Source organism: Macrotis lagotis, chromosome 7, assembly GCF_037893015.1.
Source record: "Macrotis lagotis isolate mMagLag1 chromosome 7, bilby.v1.9.chrom.fasta, whole genome shotgun sequence".
NCBI lineage: Eukaryota > Metazoa > Chordata > Mammalia > Peramelemorphia > Peramelidae > Macrotis > Macrotis lagotis.
The window spans coordinates 11,084,777-11,093,398 of record NC_133664.1 but is presented as its reverse complement, the minus strand read 5'-3'; positions in this window follow the sequence as shown (position 1 = coordinate 11,093,398).

Genomic DNA, 8,622 nt, shown 5'->3' with positions numbered 1-8,622 from the left:
CAGAGATAAAAAGGATGGAGCCAAAAATATTATGTCTGAACTGAAGTAAAACAAATCAGGAGTAGTGTTCCTGATAAAATAAAAGCAAAAATTGATCACATTAAAAGGGATAAGGAGGGAAATTACATTTTCTTAAAAGACACTATTGGTAATGAAGCCATATCACTACCAAATATGTATGCAGGGTATAGTGGTATAGCCTTCAAATGGCATAGAAGGCTGGTGTTAAAGCTTTCAAATTCCTAGAGAAAGGGACAGCTAGGTAGTGCAGTGGTTAGAGCACAAGCCCTGGAGTCATGAGGACCTGAGTTCAAATCCAGCCTCAGACACTTAATAATTACCTGGTTGTGTGAGGTTGGGCAAGTCACTTAACCCCATTTGCCTTGCAAAAAAAATATCCTAGGGTAAAAGCTGAGTGAATCACAAGGAAACATAGCAAAATTTTAATAATGGGGGCCCTCAACTTCCCTCTCTCAGAACTAGATAAATCTAACCACAAAAGAAACAAGAAGGAAGTTAAGAAAGTGAATGAAATCTTAGAAAACTTAGAAATGATAGACCTTTGGAGAAACCTTAGTGGGGATGGAAAAGAATACACATTTTTCTCAGCAGTACATGGCACCTATACCAAAACTGGCCATCTATTGGACACAAAACCCTATAATCAAATGCAGATAGGAAGAAATAATAAATACTGCTCAGATCATGATACAATAAAAATTCATATAATAAAGAGTCATGGAAAGATAAACCAAAACTAATTGGAAACTAAATATCGTAATCTTAAATAATGGGTAGATCAAAAGCAAATAATAGAAATAATCAAAATTATATCCAGGAAGATGAGACATTATACCCAAATTTATGGAATGCAGCCAAGGTGGTTTTGAAGGGAAGGATTATATCATTATATTAATAAATTATATTAATAAAATACAGAAAGGGGAAAGAAATGAATTGGGTATACAACTAAAAAAGCTAGAAAAAGAACAAATTCCAGATCCCCAATGAAATATCAAATTCAAAATTCTGAAAATCAAGGGAGAAATTAGTAAAATTGAAAACAAGAAAACTCATTGCTCTCATAAATAAAACCAAGAGTTGGTTTCATGAAAAAGCCAATAAAATAAACAACCTTTAGTTAATCTGATTTTAAAAAAGAAAGAAGATCACCAAATTACCAGTATCAAAAAGAAAAAGGGTGAATAACCACCAATAAGGAGGAAATTAGAGAGATAATTCAGAGCTACTTTGCCTAACTGTATGCTAATAAATTTGATAGCCTGAGAGAAATGGATGAATATTTACAAAAACACTAACTGCCCAAATTAACAGAAGCGGAAGAAAAAAATACCTAAATAACCCAATTTCAGTAAAAGAAATTGAAGAAACCATCAATACACTCCCTAAGAAAAAGTCTCCAGATCCAGATGGATTTACAAGTGAATTCTATCAAACATTTAAGGAAAAATTAATTCCTATTTTACGTAAGGTTTTTTTTTTAAAATAAGACAATAAGGAGTTCTGCCAAATTGCTTTTTATGACAACTAATATAGTGCTGATACCTAAACCAGGAAGAAGCAAAACAGACAAAGAAAATTATAGTCCAATCTCCCTAATGAATACTGACACAAAAATCTTTAAAAAAAAATCTTAAAAAAATTTAGCAATGGTATTACAGTACATTATTACTAGGATAATACACCATGATCAGGAAGGATTTATACCAGGTAGTCAGGGATGTTTCAATATTAGAAAAAATCAACATAATTGAACATATCAATAGAAAAACCAATAGAAATTATATGATTATCTCGATAGATGCTAAAAAATTTGCTGAAAAATAGATGCTTTGATAAAATGCAATATCCGTTCCTATTAAAAATACTAGAAAAATTAGGAATAAATAACTTTCCTTAAAATAATGATCATCAACTATCTAAAACCATCAACAAATATTATATGTAATAGGAATAAACTTGTAGCATTTCCAGTTAAATCGGGGTGAAACAAGGATGCCCATTATCATGATTACTATTCAATATAGTATTATAAATGTTAGCTTTAGCAATAAGAGAAGAAAAAGAAATTGAAGGAATCAATATTTGGCAATAAGGAAGCAAAGCTTTCACTCTTTGCAGATGATATGATGGTATATTTAGAAAACCTAACAAAATCATCTAAAAATCTTGAAACAAGTAACAAATTCAGCAAAGAAGTAGGATATAAAATGAACCCACTTAAATGATCAGCATTTCTATATATGAACAACAAAACCCAAAAGCAAGAGATTGAAAGAGAAATTCCATTTAAAGTACTTATAGAGGAATCTATCTTCTAAGACAAACTCAGAAACTATATGAACACAATTATAAAGCATTTCTCACCCAAATAAAGTCAGATCTAAATAATTGGAAAAATGTCAATTGCTCATGGTTAGGTCAAGCTAATTATAATAAAAATGACAATTATACCCAAATTAAATTACTTATTCAGTGCATTACCAATCAAACTACCAAATAACTATTTTACTGAGCTAGGAAAAAATAGTAACAAAATTCATCCAGAGCAACAAGAGATCAAGGATAGCAAGGGGCCTGATGAAAAAATGTAAAGGAAGGTGGCCTAGCTCTGCCAGATCTAAAACTATACTCTAAAGCCGTAGTCATCAAAAATATGTGGTACTGGTTAAGAAATAGAGTAATGGACCAATGGATTAAGAGAGGTTCAAAAGAAACAACAGAAAATGTCTACAGCAATCTATTCTTTGATAAACCCCAAAACATCAGCTTCTGGGATAAGAATCACTATTTGACAAACATTGTTGGGAAAATTGGAAAATAGTACGGCAAAACCTAGGAAGAGACCCACATCTCACACCCTACCCCAAAGTGAAGTCAAAATGAGGACAGGATTTAGAAATAAAGGGAAATACCACAGATAAATAAATAAATCAAGAAATTAACTATTAGCTCTATGGAAAAGGGGATAAATTTATTACCAAATGAGAAATGGAGTACATTATAAAGTGAAAAATAAATGATTTTGACTATATTAAATTAAAAGGTTCTTATACTAATAAAGACAATACTGTCAAAATTAGAAAGAAAACAGAAAGTTGGTAAACAATCTTCACAACTAAGAGTTCTGATAAATGTCTCATTTATAAGGTTACAAATCACTCCCCAAATGATAGTCAAAGAGTATGAACAGTTTTGAAATGAAGAAATTAAAGCTAATATAATCATATGGAAAAATGCTCCAAAAACATTATTGATTAGAGAAATACAAATTAAAACAAATATAAGGCATTGCCTCAAACATATCAGATAGGCTAAGGTGAGAAAAAAAGGGAAGATGATCAACATTGGAGAGGCTGTGGGAGGACTGGGACATTGATGCATTGCTGGTGGAGTTGTGAATGGATCCAACCTTTCTGGAGAACAATATGGAACTATGCCCAAAGATCAATAAAACTCTTCATCCCCTTTGACCCACCAATTCAATTCTAGGCCTAGATTCAGAAGAAATCATAAAAAATGGTAAAAGTTCCACATATTCCAAAATATTCATAACATCTCTTTTTGTAGTGTAAATTGAGGGGATGGCCATACATTGGGGAATGGCTAAACAAGCTACTGTACATGAACACTATGGAACATTATTTGTTCTATAAGAAACCATTAAGTGGTTGAACTCTAGAGAAGCATGGAAGAGTTACAGGATCTGATGATGAGTGAAGGGAGCAGAACAAAGACAACAATGTACATATTAACAACAACGCTGTGAGATGATCAACCTTGATGGAAGCAGCTCCTCTCAGCTGTTCAGAGATGTAGGACAACTGTATTTGACTAGCTATGGACAATGCGATTCCCACCCAGGGGAAGAAAAACAAAATACACCACAAAATAAACCTTCAGAATCTGATGATCACTTTATAAAAATTATCTCATATGTATCTCTTTCCCTTAATCCTAATTCCTCATACTAAAGATGAATAATCTGTAAACATGTTTCCCAAAAATTCTGCATGTACAATATTAACCTGACTGTTGCTGAGGGGAAGGAGGTAGGAAGGGAGGGTGGAAGGAAATTTTGTAACTTATAAATATACATATGCATATGGATGAATAACGTATTTGCAAAAATAAAATATAAAAAAACCACTGCATTAGTCTCCCCATCTTTCCATATTCCAACCAATATTTGTTATTTTCCTGTTCTCTCATGTTAGCAAATCTGGTAGATCAGTGTTTTGGAGAATTTTTCATATAGCTATTGATAATTCTTTCTTCTGAAAACTGCCTGTTAAATTCTTTCACCATTTATCAGTGGGGAATGGCCCTTTTTCATGAATATGGTTTAGTCCATATTTTTGAGAAATGAGACATTTATAGCAGAAACTTGCTATAATTTCCCCCCTACTTTCCCATTTTTATATTTTGGCTACATTGGTTTTGTTAGTACAAGAACTTTTTATTTCATGTAATCAAAATTATCCATTTTTCTTTTCTGTGTTCTTCTCTCTCTCCTTTGGTCATAAACTCTTCCCTTACCCACAGAATAGACAGGCACATTTTTTCCATGCTGCACTGGTTTACTTATATCACCCATCACTTACAGATTTTACCTTACCTAAGTATAGAAGATATTGGCCTATGTCTAGTTTCTTCCAAACTGCTTGCAGCTTTACTACAAGTTTTTTACATTAGTGATTCCCTTCCCTAAAAAGCTTGGATTTGGGGATTTTTCAAACCCAAGAAAAATATGATCATTTCCAACTGTATTTTTCTATTCACTCTATTTCACTGCTCCACCATTCTATATCTTAGCCAAGAGCAATTTTTTTTCACGATTATCACTTTGTAATGTATTTGGAAATCTAATACTATTAGACTACATTCCTTTTTTTCCATTGGTTACCTTGAAATTCTTGATCCTTGATGAATTTTATTTCTTTTCACCTCTATAAAATAATTCTTTGGCATTTTAATTGGTATAGTGCTGATTAAGTAAATTAACTTAGGGAAATTTGTCACTTTATTATATTGGTTGGGTCTGCCATGATCAATTACTATTTCTCCAATTATTTATATTTGGCCTTATTTCTGTGAAAAGTGTTTTATAATTCTTCAGATGGTTGCTGAGTTTGTCTTGGCAGATAGATTTCCAAGTATTCTATATTGTCTGCATTTATTTTCATTGTAATTTATTTTTTATCTCTTTCTGCTTGGTTGGGCTGGTAGTTTGTATAAATGCTAATGGCTTGTGTGGGTTTATTCTGTATCTTGAGTTTTTGCTAAGTTCTTAATAGTTTCAACTATTTTAGTTCATTCTCCAGGGTTCTCTAAGAAGACTATCATGTACTTTGCAAATAGTGGTAGGTTTTTGCCCCCTCATTGCTTATTTTTATTTCTTCAATTTATTTTAAAGCTTCAAGCTTTAAACACTGCTAATTTCAGAGTTTGGGGAGTTTGGAAGCTTTCAACACTTCCAAATTGATTTGATCTTGGGAGAGGTGTGGTCACCTCTCTGATCATTACCTTGGGCCTGGAAATGATAAGCTCACAGCCCTTGCCCCCAGATCAGGAAAATGATAATTGCTCCTCAGGATCTCTTATCCCATATGATAGAAAGTTCCCCTTTCTGATCCTTGCACTGGAGTAAATAGAGATGATGTTGAAGTAAAAAAAATACAAATAAAAAACAAAACAAAACAAATTGCAAATTATAGTATACAACTTCAAAAAAATTATTTATTTGGGGCAGCTAGGTGGCATGGTAGATATAGCACTGGCCCTGGAGTCAAGAGGACCTGAGTTCAGATTTTACCTCTGACATTTGATACTTACTAGGTGTGTGACCTTAGGCTAATCACATAACCCATTGACTCACAAAAGTTAGTTTGACATGATTATCCTGATCTTAATGGAAATTTAGAAATGGAAGCAGTAATTACATTCATTTATACTGGATTCCAAAGTCATGTAAAACTTCAATAATAACAGTAATTCTAGCAAAATATCTTTAGCACCATTTTACATATGAGATAAAAGAGGCCTAACCATGAATATTGCTGTAGTTCAAATCATACTATTAATGTAGGAGAAAGTTCTGAGTTGGAGTCAAAAAAAATCCTTAGCTATGGATCCCAGTTCTGTCATGTAATAGCTATGCAATCCTGAACAAGTCCTTTCCCTCCTCTGGGCCTCAAGTTTCCTCACAAATAAAATGAGATGTCTAAATTAGATTCCTATTGGGATTGCTCTTAATTCAAACATTTGATGAGTATGTTTCGGTGATATACTAGGCAAGAAGTACAATGCAAAAATAATGGATGATTCCCTTAAACTCAGATCCGAAAACTCTGACCTTGGAAAATGAAATTGTTTCTTTGTTTTTAGGGTTGTTTTTTTTTAGCAAGGCAAATGGGGTTAAGTGGCTTGCCCAAGGCCACACAGCTAGGTCATTATTAAGTGTCTGAGACCGGATTTGAAACCCAGGTACTCCTGACTCCAAGGCCGGTGCTTTATCCACTACGCCACCTAGCCGCCCCAGAAAATGAAATTGAACAAGCCACCATAGAACTAATAAAGTGGTGAGAGTGGGGAATGCTAGTTGAGATGGATTTAAAGTTTAATTCTACAAATGCTTAATATCTTTTTTTAGGAATTGAAGAGTCAGCATACTGTGGGTCTGGAACTTGACAGATTCCTGAGAAAATGAAATCATAGGAAAAATTGGCTACTGAACAAAATGAAACACTGACTATAAAGAGGCAATATGGTTTGTCAAGGACCAGTCATCTTATATTAGGCTCAGTTCTTTTAATAAAAACAATGTTATTGAATAAGTTGATCAATAAAATTCTAGAAACATAGATCACCTTGACTTCAGCAAAGAATATTATAAAGTGCCTTATACTGTTATTTTGGACAAGATGAAGAGATATAAGCTAAGCCATAATATAATTAGATAGATTTAGTAAGGGATGAATGGTGGGAAGTACAGCACCATCATAAATGATTCTAACTCTGCTTGGCAGGAAGTCTTCAGAGGAGATCCCCAGGGATTAGTGCTTAAGCTAGTGTTGTTTAATATTCTCATCCACAACTTGAATTAAAAATAACATGGCATTCTCATCAAATTTTCAGGTTCCATGAAGATGGAAGGGATAGCTGACCTAATGAATGACTGAGACAGGATCCCGAGGGACATTGATGCATTCGGTCACTGTGACATACCTAATGTGATGAAATTCAATGGAAATAAACAAATTCTTTTTTGACTTAATAAAATTCTAAAGGACATGTTAAACATGTTAAACAACATGTTATCAGTTATTTATGAAAAAAATTGGAGGATTTGGTGAACAATAATGATGATGTTTTGTCCTTTGATCTCAAAGAAGACCATGGCATCAGGGAGGTGATGCCATGATATGAGGGGATACTCTGCTAAGTCACCAGACTCACTTTCTCTTCCAGAGATATCTGGGTCCAGTGACCAGATATGAATCAAGATGCCTGGAGATGGCCCTGAATCTGAGGCAATTAGGGTTAAGTGGCTTGCCCAAGGTCACACAGCTAGTTAGTGACATATGTCTGACTTTGCATTTGAACTTCCTTCCTTCTGACTCCAAGGTCAGTGCTCTATTCACTGGGCCACTTAGTCACCCCCTCAATATCATCAGCAGTGTGATATGAACTTAAACAAAAAAAAAAAACAACTAAAAGTTAGATTATACTGAGAGAGGCAGCATTTTCAGGAATTAGAGTCCTATTCCCACTAAACTTTGGTCTAATCAGACCAGATTTTAGTCTTATGTTTATATCTATACAAAATAGTTCAAGGACATCAGGAAACTGGAGAATACCCAGAAGAAGACAATTAGGAGAGAACAAAAGGCCTTAAGTTCAGGTGATACGAGGATTAATGAAAGGAACTGAATATAGCTGGCCCAGAGAAGAAAAGAATGATGGGGACAAGCTACCTGATGGGTTTTCATGTGCAAACAGAATTCTCTTGGCCCAAGGTTAGAGATATAAACAACGGACAGAAATGGCGTGTACAACAATTCATGCTTGATATCCAAAAATACCTGTTATATTCAATAAAGCATTCCAAAAAAAGAACAGCTTTAACAAGTGTCTTCTGCTTCTTTGAAGTCTTTAATAAGAGATTAAAAAGCCATTTGTTGGGTGATTATATTAAGGATTCCATTTGATTACTAATTGGACAGATGAGCCATCTGAGGTTCTTTTCTAGTCTCACAGACATCAAATTCATAATATAACGTGACCCTATCTCATACACACATCTCCTAAACACATCTCTATATCAAGACGAGGTAACATTTAAAACATGTTTATGATGATTTTTTGACAAATACATGGGATTTTATAAATTTCTTTCATTTGATTTGTCTTTAGGCCATGCACATTCAAGAATATAACTCCACATAAATAAATAAATAAAATGTTTATTAAGAACTTATTATATTCAAAATTCTGTGCTAAGCTCTGTGGAAGCAATAGAAAATATAACATCTTGGTTCTTAGGGAGCTCACATTCATATGGGAAAGAAAATTCATATGCAAAGTTCCAGGTACAGTTCA